Source organism: Sminthopsis crassicaudata, chromosome 1, assembly GCF_048593235.1.
Source record: "Sminthopsis crassicaudata isolate SCR6 chromosome 1, ASM4859323v1, whole genome shotgun sequence".
Classification (NCBI taxonomy): domain Eukaryota; kingdom Metazoa; phylum Chordata; class Mammalia; order Dasyuromorphia; family Dasyuridae; genus Sminthopsis; species Sminthopsis crassicaudata.
Genome location: NC_133617.1, coordinates 207,378,272 through 207,401,501, shown reverse-complemented (window position 1 = coordinate 207,401,501; position 23,230 = coordinate 207,378,272). Strand labels below are relative to the sequence as shown.

Genomic DNA, 23,230 nt, shown 5'->3' with positions numbered 1-23,230 from the left:
GGTGGCAAGCTAGACCAGGAACCTGCTGTTGTTACTTCCTCTTCTTAGTGAAGAGGGACTTTGCTAGTTTAGACCGCCCAGTCTGGAATTAGATGTAGAGGGAAAAGATATACATAGAGCTTGATATAGCATGTTCAGTGCCATTAATATATGTGATCTATATGCATTAGATGGATAAACATGCAGATGTTTTATGTATTTAGCATCAGTGTCTTGTCTTTTCAAATGAATCATAAAATGCTTTTTAAGTGCACTTCCTTTCTTAGCCCCATTGAGCATTTCAAGTAGAAATGTAATCTACATGTGTAAACACGGATGCAACATATATACAATTTATGAACATACGAATATGGCTCATACACGTATGTATGCATGTGTGTATGTGTAGGGAGACATGGCAGCAACAACAAACTTTGTGCTGCAATTCCCTTGGTTCTTTTGAGGATAGATGTCCTTTGACCTAGAGTAGCACTAAAAATGTCGATAATTTTGAACTAATAAAGTGATCATATGGAAAGATGGGAGGAAAGCAATAAAGGTACCTAACTGAGTTGAGGGGTAGTAAAGTAGTTGGAGTTAGGTGGAAGACATAAGCTAAGGGCAAAATCAAGAAAGGGGAAAAAAATGCAGTACTTGGAAAGAAATGGATGAAGACGGAAACAAATCTAATGACAGAGGGAATATATAGAAAAAAAAAATAACACAAGGATGAGAACAATGAGGCAGAGAGAAGAAAAACTAGGCTCGGGGAGACAAGGAGCGATATCAATACAGACAGCAACAGAAGCAGACTGGAGTCGGCAGGGAAGAACAACACCAAGTGTTGAGAAGGGAGTATTTTATACGAACAGTTTAAAGATTTCAGCTGTTAGTCTGTGCCTAATAGTTTTGAAACTTCCTACTACTGAATGAATATCTCCATAATGTTAGTCCAAAATGAGGGAAAGTGTTTATTTCTTTTCTATATGAATAAATGAGCTAAAGCGGGGGGGGGGGGGAGAGTAGTGGTGGATTATTCCGATAATTTTATTATACAAATATATATATATATATATGTATGTATATATGTATATATATATTGTTACCATGGAAGGAAAACATATTAAGATGGTCCACGGTTTCTAGTTATATTAGAAAGACTGAAAATTATACGATAGCCAAGTGTTGGTTTTCCCCACTCCCTCACCCACTCTATCAGGAATAGTTTCTGTGAATGTGGCAGGCAAGCAGGTGTATAGAGATAGGAGGAAGGAAATGCCTGGCGTAGCTTTTAGCCTTCCCGCTGCTACATTTGCCAACCACGAATTAGGAGGAGTGACTATGCCCCCTTCTGATGTTGATGGTACTGACAACGTTCTAAAGGACATGAGGGGCTGAGCCTTGGACTCCTGAAATATACAGAGAGCTATGTAGCAGAACGATTAAGAAAAAATATTTTTAATGACTTTAAAAATGCAAAGGAAGAAATAAGGTGCTCTTGCTTCAAGACAAAAGTGAGAGCGAAAAAAGTAGAAGAGAAGGTTGGGGGAAGAGAAGAAATAGGGAAAGGGGGGGCGCTGGAAAAAAGAGAGTGGGAAGAGAGATCTTCTACAGTAGTTTCTCTAACCCTCCCCCGTCATTTAGGGTCTTTTCTAGAGTCAAAGAATGTTCCCTATTCCTCTCCTGACAGATAAGGAAAAAGCCATCTGAAAAGCTACATTCAAACAAGATCTTCTGGAGCTTATCTGCTCTGGATGTAGAGCTAATATTTATCACTTGCAAAAGATGTTAGCCTAGTAAGAAACAGGCATCTAAAGAAAGGAAAATTATCATCATAAATTGACCTTTGAAACCCTTTGTTATTTTGACAAGTATGTTCATCTCACGTACTTTCTCCCTCTGGGATCCCAATTATAACTGTCTAAGTAGATGGTAAATGCTAATGAGTGATTTAAGATCCCAAAGGAAACCCCCATTTTTGTTGTGTTGCTGTCCCAGAGTGCCTGATAATAAGAGTACAGAATGTTGTCTCAAGAATTAGCTTCTAGCATGAAATGAGTCTGTGATATTTCTGAAAGGAAAGGGGACATTGAACCACTGAACCACTGTCAAAACATTGCTCTCCATGCAATTTCCCCAAACTGCTTTCCAGGTGTGTGTGTGTGTGTGTGTGTGTGTGTGTGTGTGTGTGTGTGTGTGTATATACACATACACATACACACACACACATACTTCCACATATACTTCCCTGAATAATAAGGGCAAAATAAAACAAAACAAAAAATCAATAGTTGCTGTGTCTCAGGTTACAGTATCACTGGTATTCTGTTGATTTTAATTTTAAATATAAGTTTTAATTATATATATATTACATGTGTATATTATGTTGCATTTATACATATATATGTGTATACACATATATTGCTATGGAGATCAAAGTGTAAAGTATCTGTGTCTCCACTTATTCTGCATTTAGCAATATTTTTCAAAGGATATATAAAAGTGCTATTAAAATAATGCATGTTTATATAGGTATATATTATATATATATACATGTGTATATATGCACATATGTGTGTATGTGTATACATGAGCATACAGACATATATGTATATCTTTGTATGTGTGTGTGTAATTTAGGTGACATTATTTTTCTTTTTCTGCCTTGGGATTCTACTCTAAGAAATATAAACTTGGACAATTGAGAGTTTAGCCTGCAAAAAAGAATTTGTCTTGTTTCTTTCTTAAAAACATATCTACATAAATCTACCTGATTGCCTTGAAGTAAAAGAATCATTTACAAATTATCTTTGGATAAATTTTCTACTACTTATAAAATATAGTTGGAAAACTTAAACTAATAGAATTTCAGAAAGATTATACTATAATTTCAAAACATAAAACAGAAATGTCAGAAGGTAAATCTGGGAGCAAATAGATAAATCTTTTTCATAAATATGCACATATAAATAGTATAGACTTCTTTGAGAAGCTACTTATAAAATTCATTACATAATATAAATGTTAATATGTATCACATATACCTATTCCTCTCTCTACATACTCAAATTTATTCTTTCACAAATGTTCATTAAAAAGATAAATGTTAACGATTTTCCTTTGGCCTTAAGTTTAAGTGTTATTTTGCAAATGATAGACATTTTTTAGTGAACTATTCAAGTGTGTTGTAGTGATTTACATGACTGAATTGTATTAGAGACATTTATGATGTCCAAATAAGAATTTTAAAAGTCTCCAGGAAAATAGCTTGTAACTCTTGATCCTTAAACCAAATTGCATGATAGATAATTCTCAGAAGACATTACAGTTTGTTTACAGTGATCCAAAAGTATTTCTTCTCATAAATTGTGTGTTCTTTTTCAATTAAAAAAAAAGTGCACTTCTAGAAAATAAGTTTTTTTTCTGTCCTTCACAGCAGGTCAAGACTGTCAGAGTGATAAAGTGATAAAACTTTTCCTGTGCTTTAGGTATCAATCCAGCCCATTACAGAAATTCTTCCACTGCCTTTCTCTTTCTTCCTCCCTTTTTTATGGATGAAAAACACTGACTAGGAATCAATCTAAAGATACTCTAATATTCTGCAACTTGTAGAATGGTTATCCCTTAGCTAGCTCTAGCTGATGGAAGGACTAAGAAAAATGACTAACATTGCATAAAATATACAGGTCTGCTTCAAAAGTCAGATGTACCTTAAGTCCTTGAGATTAGATCTTGTTTTTATGACCTTGACATTCAATAGGGTGTGGGTGGGGAACAACAAAGAAAAACATAGTATTTTGTTTCATAAATAAATTCCCCTCTATTTATAAAAACTGACTTTTTTTTTTGATGATATTGTTTAATGAATTTGTAGTTAAGGAACAGTGATGTGAATTTGTTAAACATGTCATTTCCCTTTTTTAAATGCCATAGCCTCATTACATATATAATAGATCATTACTGTAAAGAAGATGTGTCCTATTTTTTTAGCATTTAAAAGCTTTCTTATATGCTAATTCTACCATGGATGCTGAGTTTTTAGATGAGGATATTATAATTCATAAATCATAATAATTTCTATTCTTCCAGTTTTTTTTCCAGATGAAAAAGGATACAACTTAAATAAACACTGATTGTTAGCATTATGTACTTTCTAGTTTTTTGCTTACTTGAATTTACTTAAGTATAATCAAAATATTTGAGAATTTTTTTAAGTTCTTATTTTTGAGTACTGAATGGTAAGGTTTATATGTTATGGATATTTCTCAAAACTTTTGCCTATGACATAATTCATTCATTTCTTGTCTCATGTATTCAATATTAACAATTCAGTGACTTGCAAATTCAAATGTTTTGTACAGGGTCCAATTTTTTTGTTGTTGTGAAAGTTTTTTCTTGAACTTTGGATTCTGGAGTGACTTTGTAATAATCAGCATTATTAAGCACTGTAGCCAATTAAAAATTATACTTAATTAGAAAATTCATTATAGTTCAAAAAGGTTTTAAGTTCATTGAAGGCAGGTTCTGTCCTTTATTTTATCATTATGCTCAAAATGCCTACCAAAAGCTTTGCACATACTTAATAAATGTCCTTTTTATTTGAATTTTTGAATAAAATACAAGTTCTTGTTTTAAGAGAGCCCCCATTTTAATTTATGAATAAATGGAATGTCAAAATGTTCACAAATACATGAAAATCATTTCTTTTATTTTTTTATCTGTTTCATGGAAAGCAGTCAGACATAGTAGAATGAGTGTTGGGTATAAAATTATATGTGAAATCAGAGTTGCTGGGTTCTTATCTAGATTTTACTATGTACTAAATATATGAGCTGCAGCAAATAATTTTAGCTTTTTCTGCATGGCAGTTTGCCATTCTTAAAATGAGAGGGTTGATCTCAAGGACTTCTGCGGTCTCATAAAACTTTAAATTTGTACTTAAATTATGACAATCCATTCAATAAAAATTAAATAAATCTTTGAAATAACTAAACTTTGAAATAAATAAGTATTACTGAGTGCATATTTTATTGCATTCTAATTCATTTCAATTTTATATACACACAAACATACACACAGAGAAACATATATATGATATAGAAAGACTCCTGAATCCATGGAGGTTTTTTTGTAAATTTTAATTACAAATTTTATGTGTTTATTAAGTTAACTCTATCAGTATATTCAGAATAATTACAGTTATTTATAGCATGTTTTTAGAACATTTATTATTATTTTAGAGTGTTATAAAAGTTAAGCATTTGTTTAATTTTTCAAATATTCACTCAATGAACTGTGGTGAAGGTTGTTTTAAAAAAAATACTAGATTTCAACATCAAATAGAAATGAAATAGAAGTAATGGCTGTTTTATGGTTTTTTGAACGCAGAAAAGGAAAAATGCCACAAGAATTTGCTACATATTGTATAAATGATGTCCTGTGAATCTGTTTATTCTCTGTTTAATGCATGTATGTTAATACTATAGTAAAGAAATGGGTATATGTAGATACACACGTCTGTATATATCTCTTCAGTAATTTTCTATGCCAAGTAGTGGCATAGATAATCCAGCTATTTTGTTTCTGATTCTGATTTATATTTTCATTTGAAGGTGATATGTGCAATAATTTCAGAATTCAAAAATCTTAGCATAAAGTAATAAGCCTACTCAGTGACATTTTGACTGGAAGAGCTAGAAAGCCTTTGAGATTTTTAAACCTCCTCCATGTTTCTTACTTTATTAAAAGCATCAGCTAGAAATGTCTTATTCATTAACATTTTTTTCTCTTCTGTTCCAAAGCTTCCCTGGGTTAGATTGATGCTTTGTTTCAAAAATATAAGAACTAAAATCAAAAAACCAAAAATATTCTGAGTTACAGGACCTTAGGGTATAATGGAAAAAATAAGAACATATTGAAGTGTATTATCCATTGACTTCTATCACAAACTATTCTAAAATTATGTTAAACATGACAAGAGGAAGCCTTGTTACAAATGCAGATAATCCCAACAGAAAAGTAGTTTCAAAAGACTCCAGATGGTGGGGGTGAGGAGTGAGAAGAAAGGGAGTATATGTAATATACACATATGATCCTTATAAAATCTAAAGATGGGATGACAAATATTATATTTCCATTTTACATGATATGAAATTGATAACAGTTTCAAATCTCATTCAACTTGAATCCATCCTTCACACAACTACAAACATTATTTTGCTTAAGCACAGGTCTGGACAAATGAATCATTTTAACTGGTTCATTGTTAATTATATGATAAAATATAAAATTCTGTTTTTGGCTCCTAAAATTCTTCAGCCTACTCAAAGCCTATCTTTTTTTAATATTTTTATTTGTTATTCTCCCTTACATATTCTATAGTCTAAACAAAATAGTCTTCTTGCCCTTTTACATTTGGCACTCCTTACCCCACTCGATGTTTTTGTATTACTTGTTCTGCAATAGTTGCAATTCATTCTTCCTCTTCCATAATACTATCCCTTCTTTTATACTGACCTCAAGGTCTACTTTCTATATGAAGCTTTTCACCCTTGACTACTAGTATCCATCTTTTCTAAACTGCTTTGTATTGATTTTTCTTTATTTTGCATATTTACATGTAAATATTGCATATAACTGTGTTATATCCCCCAGTAGAATATAAACCCATAAGCACAGGCACGATTTCATTATTGCCCTTGTATCTCCAGTTAACAGAACCTTATCTGTCACCTAACAGCTACTTGATAAATGTTTGATGATTGATTAATTGATTTGGTGAAATGAAAATAGGCCTCACTGTTCTCATCCCACTATCACTTTGGCTCTTCTAAACAAAAACACATATTCCATATGACCTGATTTAATTTGTGCCAATTCAGGTATTTTTTGATCACTCAGCATGTGCCTATGCCCTAGAAGTACAAGTATTCCAGAGAAGTAACATATTAACAGAACTCTATTAGAGGAAGATTACAAAAAATAACAGAGCTAGGCAAAAGAAATGGGTTTGATTCCTGCCTCACACAGTTATGAACTGACCATAAAGTCTGGTAACTTCTGAAAGCCTTTCCTTTCTCACAACTAAAATAGCAGAAATAATATTTGAACAAGTTAAGTCCTTAGTTACGGTATCACGAGGAATGTGTCTTATAAACACTTAATCAAAGGACTATGCATATACATATGTATACAACATATGTATGCATTACGTATACATGTATCCAGTATATGTTTATAAACAGATACACACAGGAAAACACTATTTTGTCATTCTGTTCAGGTAAGAATCTTCCATGCCCTCCAAATCCATTGTTAGGATTCAATGTTAAAAGAAACTAATTTCTCACTTTCTCTTTTTTGACACAAGTGTTGGCTCCTCAAAAAAATAAAAAAAAAGGAAAAAAGGTAATTTCTCAGTCTTTCTCCTTGTAATATAGTAATAAAATGGAGCTTTTGAAGCATATTCTTTTCAAAATGATGTGAGTTGTCTCTGTGTAGAATTTACTTGCAATTGTTGAAAAAGCATGATTAAAAAAACAACAAAAAAAAAAACAATCTGTATAACTGACATTCATTAACCTGTTAACTTAATCTTAAATGATTAATAATAAAACTATTAAGAAGCTAAGATCTAGCATATGACATCCCCTCCCTTGAATAATTGAAGTTTCTTCCAAGTACTTATTCTTCCTGTAATTAGATTTTATTGATGGGATAATCATATTAAAATGTTTGTAAAATTTGTTGTATCTAAACCATGTCAATCTTCTCAAGTCCAATACTATACCCATAAAGGAAATATTTAATTCTTGCTTGTACATCTGAACCAGATGGCTTGTTTTGAAATAAAATTGATTGTAATATAATGGACTGCTCATATCAGAATAAGTCACTTGAATGCTGTGGAATAAAATTATGCAATCTTCGTTCTCTTTTAATCATTCATGTTTGTGTCAAATTAAAATACTAATGACATGGAGTTTTATGTCATACTGTGCACACAGGATCAAACTCAGAGGATAAAGGTTTTCCTTCTTTCTTGTCTTTTATTATACTTAGCTGACTGGAGTACTTGCATTTAAAAAAAAAACAACAACAATTTCTCAGAATAAGTCTTAATTGTTCTTTCATGAAAAAAATAAAATTAAGAGTGAAATTTTAATAATTCTTTGGTTAGGTAAGACATTTTATTTCATTTCAAATGAAGTCTCATATTTATCCCTTATACTTTTCTCGTTTCCCAAACTACCTTTGGCAAATTTGCCTGAAAAATGTCATAACTGTCATTTAAAACAGGTTTGATTAAGGAATAATAAGTTATTATTAACATAAAAGCAGTAACTTTTCATCATAAAAATGATTTTTTAAATATGGTAATAAAATAGTTCCAATAGTTGCAAGCGTTCTTGCAAGGTACATTTGGTACTTTTTCGTGTTGTTTTTAGTACTAGTTGTTTGAAAATGCCATATCCCCCCCCTGCCATTCTAACAAAAATGAGAGAGGACAAATAAAACATAGTTTTCTTTATACATAGTATAAAGTTTGAAACCTAGAAAAAAAAGTGTGTTGTTGGGAATATTGAAAATAATTTTAATATCTGGGCTTCTTTTCAATATATTTGTACTATGTGCATAATTCGAATACATACATAAAATTTCAATAGAACTTTGTTATACAACTTTAATCCACAGAGATTATGATGATTGAGGTAAAGTACTTAATTGTCATGAGAAAATTTAGTATCTGATGGCCTTTTCTAATTTAAATTTATGATCCTATGAGCTTATGAATCAGTGTTGCTGACTCACTCTGGATCCTTCTGACACAGTCACATTGTTCTTGGCATTTTATGAAATAGGATTATAAATTCATTTTCTGATTGTAGTGGTAATGGTTGTGGTGAGTGTGTGTATGAGAGAGAGGGAGAGGGAGAGGGAGAAGAGAGGGAGAAGGAGAAAGAGAGGAGAGGGAAAGGAAGAGGAAGAGGGAGAAAGATAAAGGCAGAGAAAGAGACAGATTCAAAGAGAGTTAGAAAAAAAGAGAGAAATATAGAGACATGGACAGAGAGATATACAGAAAAAAACCGTCAACAGTAAAAAACACAGTCAACAATGCATGATATTTTATGACACATTTTAGTGCTGTAAGAATATTTTGATTAGGTTTTAAGGAAACAAATCTGGTAATTGCTTTGATTTTTCCTGAAGCAAAGGGCAAATATTTAGATGCTCATAGTTTCCTTATGTGAAATTGCTGCCATTTAAATTATTATATGTTTGTCATTGTGGCTGAAAGGACCAAATGAGTTTCTATAATGGTTTGTTCAGTCAATAAATACTCTTGCTTCAAAATGATAATTTGAGACTATCAGACTATAAAAAGTGAATTTGAAATATTTCTTCGAACTTTATTCATGATAACATAAAAATGGGACCATTGAATCCTGTTTCACAAATGAGCATGTTATATCAAATCTTCCATTGAGAGGCCAAATAATGAGTGGGTGGGAAGAGTAGCAGGCATGGAATCAGGATACCTGACTATGAATTCTGGTTATGACACCTAATAGTTATCATGGGTAAGTTGCATCAACTTTGTGAATCATAGTTTCCTCATTTGTAATATAGGAATCATAAATTCTTTCCATGTCTGCTTCACAGTTATTCTAAGAAAGGTACTTTGTAGAGAAATGTGAGCTATTGCATCCACACATGAGTGTGTATCCTTTGGTTGTATCCTGAAACTGGATGGGTAAATAAGGATTTTGGGGGAAATGTAGTTCATTTATATGTTGAGGCTTTAGGGATTTGTCATACTTAATTCTTTTTGAAAACTTTGGGATTCTTAGACTTATGCAATTACTTCTATTGTTTATATCTGCTTTCTGCATCATAAATAATTTTGCAGTGAGAATGCTACACCATCTTCAGAGCAAAACTGAAAGAGTGCTTACCTGTCCTTCTTCTTCTTCTTCCTTCTTCTCCTCCTCCTCCTACTCTTCTTCTTCTTCTAAAGCACTCATAGTAAAATTGGCAATTTCATTTAAACAATCATCCTGCTAAAGCCAGTGTTTTATTGCAAGTTTGTATAAATTCAGTAGGCTTTTTTTTTTTTTTTTGAAAAGGGCTTTTGGATCAAATTGTCTGACATATCTATTATAAATTAGAAGACAATTACTTGTTCATATTAATAAAGTTAAGGAGAAACAAAGATAGTATTCAAATAAAACTTTTCTCTGACACAAATTATTTATTCTATTTTGTTGCAAATATCTATTAAATCGAGAGGAAATTAATTTAAATTTATTTTCCCCATTTATTAGAAAAGCTAATAAGACTTACAATTTCTTTAAAATGTTGCTTCATATTCTGTGACTGGCAACTATCCCAGATCATGGAGGATCAGACCCAGAGGGACTTAAGTTGCTTGTCAATCAAACTTTTAACAGATATAGGAATTCCATCTATAGCATCAACAATTAACCAGCCTCTGTTTGAGAGTATCTTTGGAAAAGTGTACCATATTTCCTATCCAGTATCTAGTTCTATTTTTAGATAGACCTAATTATTTAATTTCCCCCTCTTTTTTGTTGAGCTGAAATCTGCATTTCTTATTTATTAATGTTATATTGCCTTTTACTCCAGATTAAGAAAAAAATTTCTTTTTATCATGAAAATCTTTATTATCTATCATGATTTCATCTTTCATGTAACTTATCATGGATAAGGCATAGGATACAATCCAACGGTATTTTCATATTAATAATGATATGAATCCTTACTGTTGCATTTATTAAAATTATTTTAATATTTTTTTGTTTTCTCCAATGCAGTGACTCTATATTTTTCTTCTTAAACTCCACTTAGATTATTTAAAACTTCCTTTCATGTCATCACCATGTAATTAGAATTTTGAGTTAGCTAATATCAAACAGCACAAAAATTATTTTCCTGATCATTTGTAAGAGTTAATTTTAGCAAATCATATTTTTTAGAATTATAGTATATTTTCTATATACTATAAGGTGAAGGTGAAGTATGCTTAAAAGTTTAGATCAGCCTCTTGTTACATGGAGAAAAGCAGCACATAGCATTCCATTCTATTCCAATAAAATCACTGAGAGTAGTGGTATGTGCTTCAGATTCAGATCATGGCTCTGATATTTTGCTACATAATCTTAGAAATGACCTCTCCAAATCTGTTTCTTTTTTTCTTTTTTTGTGACTGTATTCCACTCTGAAGTATTAGCATAATCTCTGAAAGTTCCCCAAAATGACATTTTATCTAAATGAAAAAGGGAAAGTGAATAGATGTCAAAAATAAGAAACTATATAGTTAAATTATTAGTTTTCAAATCTATGATTAGCTTGAAATTGTACTCTGTGGAATATAAACTGTGACAAATGAGACCTACTGGAGATATAAAATATTTAAATCTTAGATCTGTTTTAAGAGTGAGTATGTTATATTCAATGGCATATTTTGTCATTTCAAGGATTTCTTAGGTTATGCTGTGCGATAAAATTTGTCTTTACAATTAAAAAAAAAACAACAATTTTGAGACATTAGATTACCAAGCTCAGTAGTCCAGACTTCTCAAAAAATGGATAGGTGGTATTCTGTATCATGATTCTATATGTCTAATCAACTAATCTTTCATTAAATAAACCTCAGTTAATGTTCACTAACTACAGTGTCTTGGAATTTCTATCAGCTGCTCTGAAAATGAATTGAATTTAAGGAATATAGAGATAAGATAAAAGAATTATGGTTGATCAAGAACACAGACAAGTAGAAATCAGAAAGATAGGAGAAACCAGTTGCCAAATGGCATAGCAGATATTTATGCTGACATATGGAATGCTTCTCAGATATAATTTCTTCTGTGTAAACTTTCAAGACCACACTGTCCTGAAATTATCTCTCCTGTCTCCGACATTCTATAATATCTATATGTATCATTCATTATTTGTACATTGTAATCCTATTATTTGTTTAAACCTTTGCATTTTTCTATTTGGGCCTTCAAGTAGATTGCATGCTCCTTAAGGAAAAGGGTCTACCTTAGTAGGGCTTTAATAATTAGCTTTATCCTTAAAACAATAGAAGTCTGATAAATAAATGTGTGTTCCTCTAATATTTCAGAAATCTATATTTCTTTTTTGAGATTTTTCAGTTCATAGGAATTGAATATATACATATTTTCATGGTTTCTCTTCATTCAAATTTGTCTGATGAATGATCAGAATGCTGCCTGGTGAGAACTCAGAGATTAGACTCTAAATAAGCAGAATAGATGGAATCATTATGGCTTTTGATAAAAAATACTTTGAAATTATGCTGTGGTAGGGATCTGTAAATTCCTAACCCTGGCCAAGAAAAAGCTACCTCTTAAGTTGACTCATTTTGGTAATGTTAAGCTTCATCATAACTTTATGCCAAATACCATCATTCTGAGTGGTACATGACATATAACTTAAACTCTTCATTAATTTGAGGACAGACTATATACATTTGATATTTTTCTGTGTTTCCAAAGTAATTTTGTCTATGAAATATGGCTTTTATGTACTTACCAGCATGAGAACTTTAACTAATATTAGGTAATTCTTTTTGAACCATGCATTGATTCCAAAGGCAAACTGAACTAGTTTAGACCTCAATCTTGAAATGAACTGTCATTGGCTAAATTTTACAGAATTTTCATTACTCATTTCCAGATTAATTACAGCCTCATTTCAATGAAATGTCTTCTTGCAACTTCAGACAAAAACTTTATCATTTGTTTCAGCTTCCTTCTTAAAGAAATTTCACACACACAAACACACACGGATAGACAATATGTGTTTTTCTTGCAGTTTCTCTTTAAAAGATAATGAAACTAACCTCAGTACAAAGTAAAGTCCCCAACAAAGGAGTATTAGGATTTTTCACTTATGTGTTTACAGTGACAGGTCTATTTATATTTTAAATATATTTTTTAAAAATAAAAAAGCATGACTTTAAGATTATTTAGAAATGATTACAACAGAGAATCAAAAGCTCTAATGAACAGTTCTTCCTTCAGTAGGCTAAATATTGGGGCAGAAACAAAATTGTTTTTTGTTTTCATCCCTAAAGCTTTGTTATAAAATAGCACATTAGTGATGGGAAGAATAGGATGGTCCCTAGCTTTTGGCTGGAATCTTGTCATAGCATAGGTATAAGAGCAATCAGACCTGCATGATCTCTGGAAGTTAAAGTCATATACATGAAATTCATGAGCTGCTATATTCAACAATTCTGAAGTGTTGCGCCATTTTAACTTTTACATATGCAGCACAGGCACCAGATTCATCAGGGACTTTTTAAAGTTTTCCAAAAACAGCATAATTCTAAGGAATTTCTTTGGCAAGAAATCAGCAAAAATATAGGGAATGCACTTAACATAATATCTTAAATCCAATTGTACTAGAATTAAATTTTCAGTTCCACAAAATGCACTTTAGAACTTCAAATAATTAATAATTACTTTTTTAAAATTTTGAGTGAGCCTTAAAGTGTCAAATACAGAGACAAAAAGTAGTCCTTTAGTGACTAGGGGTTTATGTAAACATTAAAGTTTTTTTTTTCCCTATATTTCATGAATTAAAAAAAATTAAATGCCTTCAGAATTTTATTATAATTATGTTATATGAGTATAATTTCATATAATTGACATGAATGAATGGTATGTTACTGATTTTTAAAATATTATCTTCCTTTTTTTTCAATTACCAAACTTTCATTTTTTCTCCCTCCCAAATCTCCCAGTCTACCCCAAAAAATAGAGGAAAGGAAAAAAAGGACAGATAAAAGGAAGGAAAGAAGGAAAGATGTAAGGAAAGAAGGAAAGAAGAAAGAAAGGAAGGAAGGAAGAGGAAGGGAAGGAAGCAAGAGACAAAGTAATAAAGGAAGGAAAGAGAGGAGGGACAAAGGAGGAGAAAAGGGAAGATGGAGGCAAGAGCAGGAAAGAAGAAAGGAAGGAAAGAGAATAGAACTAGAGAATGAGGGGGGCAAGGGAAGGAAGGAAAGTAGAAATGATTGAATCACATAAGCACAAAGCAAATTTTCATAACAAATTGCATTTCTTATTCTTCACATTAATCCATTATCATTCTTTTGTGAGCTGGGCATTATTCTTTTATTACATTCCTGAAACAATGATTGATCATTCATTTAACTAATGTTATGAAGTATTTCAAAAGTGCTATTTTTCTAATATAGAAATTATAGTATATATGATTATATCATGTACTATATATATATATATCAAAATATGTACTGTTTTTCTATTTCTGATCACTTTATTCTGAATCAATTTATACATTTTCTATGTCTCATTGAAACCATGTTATTATCAATTTTTATAGCGTATTAGTTTTCCATCACATTAATATACTATTATTTGTTCAACCATTATGCAGTTAATGAGTACTACTTTGTTTCCAGGTTTTTCCTATTAGAAAAGGTACTATACACATTTTGTAAGTACAGAGTGTTCCAAAACACTTAATTCACTTGTAATAGCTAATTAATTATTGCTTCTTTACTAATGCATTCCATTTTAATTTCCATTTAATATGCATATATGTGTAATGTCTGGGCTAGCTCTCTGGAGGATCTAGGGATCAGCCAAGTCCTTGATCCTTAGGTGGAGAAGTGAAGGAGGCAGGAGAGTACACATGGTTGGTCAAAGATGGAGTCTGGAATCTGGAGTCTAGAGACTGAAGTCTTCTATGTTTCTGTGGCTGAGAGCTGTGTCTGTGAGAGCCTTCTTTGTCTGAGACTCCCTTAAATACCTAAGTACAATTACATCACAAAAGCATACTGAGCATGCACAAACATCACATCACCATAAGCACCATGCCACCCTTAATTCAAGTATACCTTTTCAAAGTTCTGGCCCTCTATTTCTCCCTCTTTCTTTTGTTTTAGAACACAGGTGGTCATGCCCTCCCTGACTTCTCAGGAAAGGAGATGAGAACACCTAAGGGAAATGGGGAGTCAAACCAGATAATGTTAGCAAGTATTCACTGTGCTGAAATTGAAACAGGCATTTATAAATACATCAGAATGGGAGGTATTACACAAGCACATAGTGATATAACTCAGGCTAGTAGTGATGTAACAAACAAAATGAATCAACATAGTGAAATAACAAAAATATGAATATACATGTCCATAAGTCCTAGGAAGGAGGTATATAAATAACAATCACACATACACCTCCCTCAGCAGTCAAAAGATAGTCCAAAACCAATCTAATTGTCCATTATTTCACCACATGTTAGAGAATCCAATGATTCCTGCAAGTTTTTTAAATCCTGCAATTTTCTTATTATGTGTTAGGGAATCCAATGATTCCTATGGGTTTTGAAGTGGTGCAATAATCTTATCAACAATTTTTGATGTTCATGAGTCAATTGCCATAACTGCCATGTTCTTTCAGTGGTGGGCACAGTCAGCGATGGAACCACCAGATATTTCTCTTCTTCTTTTCAAGGTTCTTCTCTATCTCTCTCCAATGGATAAGGTGAATATGGCTATTTCCAAGGGTTTTTGAGTAACTTTTTCAAGCACTTTGGATAGTCAGTTCAACCTCTCTCAAAGCCTTTTGAGCTTCTTTTATGAGCTGGTGTGGTGAGTTTAAAGCAGCATCTCCCCTTAAAATGCCATATAATGGTTGTAATTGATAGGTAGTTAAGCCTAATACTGGATGCATCCATTAGATATTTCCTATCAATTTCTGAAAGTCATTTAAGGTGTTCAACTTCTCTGATCTTAAAGACATACATTTGATACATAGTAGGACTATGTTTCATTCCCTGTGGCAAAACTCCATGATATGAATCTTTTATAAAGTTCAGCTAAGTTAACACTGGGCACAAAGGCAAATCTTTTTATAGCCTCCTTATCCAGAGGGATAGGATAGAAACAATCCATTTTTTTTTGCTGATATTTTTTTTATTTATTATAGCTTTTTTATTTACAAGATATATGCATGGGTAATTTTCAGCACTGACAATTGCAAAACCTTTTGTTCAACTTTTCCTCTCCTTCCCCCCATTGCTTCCCCCAGATGGCAGGTTGACCAATACATGTTAAATATGTTAAAGTATAAGTTAAATACAAGATATGTATACATGTCCATACAGTTATTTTGCTATACAAAAAGAATTGGACTTTGAAATAGTGTACAATTAGCCTGTGAAGGAAATAAAAAATGCAGGCAGACAAAAATAGAGGGATTGGGAATTCTATGAAGTGATTCATAGTCATCTCCCAGAGTTCTTTTTCTGGGTGTAGCTGCTTCAATTCATTACTGCTCTATTGGAACTGATTTGATTCATCTCATTGTTGAAGAGGGCCATGTCCATCAGAATTGATCATTATATAGTATTGTTGTTGAAGTATATAATGATCTCCTGGTCCTGTTCATTTCACTCAGTAAGTCTTTCCAGGCCTTTCAGACATCATCCTGCTGGTTATTTCTTACAGAACAATAATATTCCAAAATATTTATATACCACAATTTATTCAGCCATTCTCCAATTGATGGGCATCCACTCAGTTTCCAGTAAAGGGCTGCCACAAACATTCTTGCACATGCAGGTCCCTTTCCCTTCTTTAAAATCTCTTTGGGATATAAGCCTGGTAGTAACACTGCTGGATCAAAGGGTATACACAGTTTGATAACTTTTTGAGCATAGCTCCAAATCATTCTCCAGAATGGCTAGATGTATTCATAATTCCACCAACAATGTATCAGTGTCCCAGTTTCCCCACATCCCCACCAACATTCCACATTATCTTTCCCTGTCATTCTTGCTAATCTGACAGGTTTGTAGTGGTATCTAAGAGTTGTCTTAATTTTCATTTCTCTGATTAATAATGACTTGGAGCATCTTTTCATATGGCTAGAAATAAGAAACAATCCTTAATGTCCATAACCCAATGAGTCCATTCTCTAGGCAATTGAGTAGGAGATGGAAATCCAGGCTGAAGAGTCCCCATAGTTTCCATCTATTCATTTTATTTTCTTAAATCAATCAACATCCTGCATTTTACGGATTTTTGTCTTACAACAAATACAGGGAAATCCCAAGGACTTAGAAAAGGTTGTAAGTGTCCTTGGTCAAGTTACTCCTGTACTGTATCTAATACAGCCTGAATTTTATTGCTAGCTAAGGGCCACTGTTCTGTCCACACTGGTGTATCAGTTTTCCATTGAATAGGAATAGGTGAGAGTGCAGGCAGGCCTTCAACAGCAGTCCTGCCTAAAAAGCCAAAGTACTAAATTATATTCCTGATTGTTGTAAATTATATCTTCCCTATAGATTGATGGGGATTTTTTCAACTACAAAAGGAGTAAAAACTCCTGTTTCACCTTCAAGTATCCATCTGAAAAGGGTAGCACTGCAACTGCTATTGATCCTCCTATGCCAGACATATAGGTGTCTGCCTTAATCTTTGGCCAGTGACTGGGGCACCTGGTACCTCTAATGACTGTAAGATCTGCACTTGTGTCCACCAATCCTTTTAATGGTATGTCATTTACATAGATAGCGAGCATTGGACATTCAGCTATAAAATTCAGAGTATTCCTGGATTTTGGGTAAATATCATCAAATTGCATATTAGGAGTCTGTATCAGTAAACCTGATGTTACTATTTCTCCTGGTTGATAAGCCACATATCGTCTACCTGTATTAGTGACGGGATATTATTTATACATTCCTCACTTTCCCAAATCAGTGTGTGGATGGACATTATTATTAACACTCTCAGGAGGTGAAATGGTCAAGCCTACTGTGCCTGGAAGCAAAGTATCTATAGCCTGGACAGGGACAGATTTCATCTCTCCAGGGGATATCTCAGTAGTCCCCACTGCATACAATTCTATTCTCCCCAATTGTAATCACTTCCTCCTATCAAGTTGCTTCCTGGCTGATTGATCATGTCAGAGTACTGAACCTCTAGAGATTCTCTGGGTTGGCTGCCATCATGCCCCAAGGTTTTTTTTTTTTTTTGTTTTTTTTTTTTTTTCCCCTGAGGTCCTGGAGCAGCTCTGCTTCCTGTTTCTCTGAGTCAATCTACATTCTGATGTCATTTTGGATATGGGGTTTTCTGCTTGTTCTCCCCTCCTGTTTTTTTACTCTATCTTTATGCCAACATTGAGCTTTCAAATGCCCTACTTTATCCCATTGGAAGTATTGATAGGCCTCTCTGGGAGTCCCTTACCAAAAAGGACTCTGTCTTTCCATGTTCATATCTTGAGAACACTGAATCATAGCCTGGGTATAAAAGGTATTTGTGCCCACTGTGGTACAGTAGTTTATGATGTCATCTAAGGGAGCATCCTTGTGTAGTCCTAATATAATTATTCTACAAACCTCATTAGCATTTTCTTTAGCAAGTTGTCTTATAATTTCTAATGTCAGCAGCCAATGGAAACTTAAACCAAAAAAAAATTATAGGACATTAATACTCACAACAAAATGGCAAATAGAAGCTGAAGCTAGTTTCAGAAACTATGTGGAATCAATCTGTATGGAATTTGAAATCCATAACCATTGTGTTAAATTGTTTTAAATGAATATTATTTTATTTTAAGAGAGATTCATGATAGAAATATTTTTAAATAGCAAGATACTGAGTCTATTATTTTACTTGGAGGGCTTTGGATTTTCTGTATCCCATTAAACAGTACTAAGATGTCTCCAGTTTTAGGAGAGCTAGTCCTTAAGTTCAAGGGATGTTAAACTATTTTACAATTTAAAAAGGTTATTGTTATTATTTGCTTTGTTATTTGATTTACCAAATCCTTAACATAGAACTGAATGCATAAATAGTTGTCTGTAATATTAGACATGGGCCTCCTTAAGCTGATTTCTCTGCAGTACATATTAGGGAGGCAATGTGATATACTGGAAACAGTTCTAAATCACATATGAGGTGACCTGAATTCTAAATCTCATTCCACTATTTACTAGGGTATGGACTTTAAAAATCATTCAGGTTCTCTAAGTTTTTATTTGCTCATGCATAAAATAATGGTGATTATTATTGCTGTTAACATGCATATGACACTATATTTTCTAAAAGACTTTAGATATATATATGTATATGTATATATATATATATATATATATATATATATATATATATATATATATATATACATATATATATATATATATAGTCATTTGATGAGGCTGGTTGGTCTGATGATTTATAAAGACCCTTCAAGTTCTAACAGCTCTAGTTAGGATGTATGAATGAATGATAGGAATTTGTGATACAGTGTAATGAGAGCTGGATTTGGAGTCAAAGCACCTAATTTCAAATCCTCATTTTGCCTCTTGTCTTTCTCTTTGGAAAATCACCTAATTTACTCATATCAGAAAATTGAAGGACTTATATAAAGGGATTTCTGTGTCAGTGACAAACACACACCAAGAACTTAATGTCTAGGTCTGCATGTGTAACTACTAGCAATTTCTGACTTGGGGAGGAAGGGGAGGTAGGTACTAAAAAACTTATTGGTAATTTGATATCTAAGCTGAGCCTTAAAGAATAGACCTTAAAATAAACAGGAATAAAGAGGTAAGACATTTCAGACCAGAGTCCTAATATTAAAAAAAAATTAGGAATTTTTGTATGGGTAAGAACAGTAGATATATGAAAACAGAGTAGAGGTGAAAGGTTAAAAGCTAGTCAAAAATAAAGAGAAATAGTAGAAAAGGATTATGTTGTTGAAGAACCTGAAAGTCATTTCAAGGAGCAGATACTTGATAAAGTAGTCAATGGTGAGTGATTGTGATTTTCAACTATTCATTCAACAGATATCAAACTACATCTAGACAACATTGTATCTGGTATTTGGTATTAAGGATATTATCTCTTAGCAGTGGGAGAAGGAAGGCCACAAAGTGAACAGTACTTCAATAACACTTCACACAACTTAACTTCCAATTTGTTATGCATTATTTTTCCTCAGTGTACTCTATCTTCAAGTCAAGATGACACACTTACTTTTCTCTGGACCTACTACTTCAAGTGCAAACTGAATGCCTTTGTACAGGCTTGCTCTATAACATTTCTTCCTCACCTGCTGCTCTTGTAATTCTTAGCTCTCTTAGAGCTTAGGTAATGTTCCTTTAAAAAGCATTTCCTGATATTTCTAATTAATTTTAAGTTCTCATTCTCTCTTCCTCATAGTATTACCTATATTCTTATATATTTACATCTAGTATCCATTGTCCCAATTCACAATAAGCTCTTTAAGGGAAGATGTTGTTTTGTTGATACCTTTTGCTTTGTATTCTTAGTGTTTAACATGGTTCTCTACATAATGAATATCTACAATAATAAATAAAAATATATGCTTCTACATCTACATGTATAAAAAGTGTCTTGGTCCTCTGGGGCTGGCAAGTCCAGTGGTTTCTCAAATGGGGATAGGCAAGAGGTTAACATATTTTTAAGGAGTATTATCCTAGCAGCACTAAACAGAGTAAATGGGATTTTGAGAGTATGGCAGTTATAAAATCAATTAAAGAGTTTGCTTTAAAAACTCAATAGATGCAGAATGTTGGAGGGGATGTGAGAAAACAGGGACACTGATACATTGTGGTGGAACTGTGAATACATCCAGCCATTCTGGAGAAGAATTTGGAACTATGCTCAAAAAGTTATCAAACTGTGCATACCCTTTGACCCAGCAGTGCTGCTACTGGACTTGTATCCCAAAGAGATCTTAAAGAAGGGAAAGGGACCTGCATGTGCAAGAATGTTTGTGGCTGCCCTCTTTGTGATGGCCAGAAACTGGAAACTACATGGATACCCATCAATCGGAAATTGGCTGAATAAATTGTGGTATATGAATATTATGGAATATTATTGTTCTGTAAGAAATGACCAACAGGATGATTTCAGAAAGGCTGGAGAGACTTACATGAACTAATGCTGAGTGAAATAAGCAGGACTAGGAGATCATTGTATACTTCAACAACAATACTATATGATGGTCAATTCTGATGGATGTGGCCATTTTCAACAATGAGATGAGCCAAATCAGTTCCAATAGAGCAGTAATGAACTGAACCAGGTACACCCAGCAAAAGAACGTTAGGAGATGATTATGACCACTACATAGAATTCCCAATCCCTCTAATTTTGTCTGCCTGCATTTTGGATTTTCTTCACAGGCTAATTGTACACTATTTCAAAGTCTGATTCTTTTTCTACAACAAAACAACTGTTTGTACATGTATACATATATTATATTTAATTTATACTCTAACACATTTAACATGTATTGGTCGACCTGCCATCTGCGGGGGGAGGGAAGGAGAGGAAAATTAGAACAAATGGTTGGGCAATTGTCACTGTTATAAAATTACCCATTTATCTGGTAAATAAAAACTATTAAAAAATTCAATAGATAGTGAAAATACTTTGATTAGGGTGATAGTATTGTTACTGAAAGGAGAGTTTCTTTCAGAGGTTACTTCATAAGATTTCTGTTTTAGGAAACCTTTTCTGATAATCTTTTGCAGATTATAAAAATAAATATATTAAACACTAGACCATTTGTGCATAAAACCTTTCCAGTGGTATAAGACAGAGCAGAGCAATATTGAGCAGAGGACCTCTAACAAGTCATAGTAGTGAAGAAAACAAATAGAAAAGTCCTCTTTATAAAAATTCCCTTTTGGAGATTTCTCAAAAGTGACCAAAAAGAAATCAAACTCATCATGCAACTTTCTTAATATATCTTTATTAATAAAGATTAAAGTACCTATCTATCATTAATGAGCCACTTGTTTCATGAATGTAAGGACCAATGGACTAGCTTTGTGGTTAGAGAGCCTATGTTAAAAGCAAAATTTGCCACTGCTTCCAAATCATTTGGCAAGTTGATCTCTCTATGCTTTTCTTTTCTTATCTGAAAAATGAGGGGTAATATTATATGCTTATTAATATAATTTCCAAATATAAATTCTTTAAAGTTTATAAATTGGAATATATCACTGTTTTAAAAAACTAGAAGATCAGGGTTCAAATATTAGTCCTGCACTTAATCTATGTTGCCAGGTGAGTAATCTGTCCTTCTAAGTCCTGAGTGGTTAGACTAGATGAAATATGAAATTGAGACCAACTCTACTTTTTATGAATGCTTTCTAATAATCATTTCTTAGGCTTTAGAGGGCTATTATTCAAGGTTATTGGTAGTTTTGTTTTATTTTATTTTTTTATTGTACACTCAAGCATCAAGATGAGAAATAGAAAATGAAATCTGTGAAATCCAGTTTGAGCTAAGTCCATTACCACCTTCAAAATTGCTTACCTTCCATTGCTATTCATAAATGTATGGGATAATAGAAAATGCTTAATACCCTCTTGGGCATTGTCCCTTACTGAAGCTTAAGAAGTTAGATTGGTATATTTCTATTCAAAATAACTACAAGAGAAACAATTAGTTGAGGTACCTTAGAATCTGATCTCCTGTTGTAGAAAAGTTTTCATTGATTTTTCTTTTCTTTTCTTTATTACAGCAGTCTTGCTGGAAGATGCAAGTGCCATTCATTTGTGATTTCCTACTATATAAATATAAATATATATATAAATATATATATATATATATATATATATATATAAAATCACAAACTGAATTATATTCTGAAAAAAATATCAAAATTTTCCTCTGAATTTCAAGTTTATATGGAAATTCCCTTTTTTTAATTCTTGGAAATAGATTTTATCAAAAGTAAAAGAATTTATGTAATGTTAAAAACTAAAATAATTGATCATTATACCTGATATAAAAAATGACAAATTAGTTTTACATAATTTGTTACAAATGCATGTCCCACTTCTAATACATATAAATATTAAAACTTTTTTTTTACATTTGTTTTTTACTAGAATCAGTGAATTTAAGTATTCCTTGCTTGAATATAGTTTCAGGAACATGATTTGCTCAAGAAAAGTGATGCCTTACCTTTGAAATAGTAATATGATTGTAAAGTTTGGGCTAGTTTCCCGGAGGCCTCAGGATCAACCAGAGTCAGGATAAGCAAAAGTCTTTGGTCTTTAGGGGAAGAAGTGAAGGAGATGGATAAAACTGCCAGGAGTTTTGCCAAGGATCTCTCCTTGATTCTAGAGTCCAGAATCTCCACATTTTTCTCCTCCTCCTTCTCCTGTGGCCAAGTCTCACTCCAT

General features: G+C 32.5%; 1 protein-coding gene across 1 annotated transcript in view; it reads left to right on the top strand.

The window, feature by feature from the left end:
• The window catches only part of DOK6 (docking protein 6), a 681,307-nt gene that overhangs the window by 845 nt on the left and 657,232 nt on the right, over window positions 1-23,230 (top strand). The gene's annotated exons all lie outside the window — the stretch shown is intronic.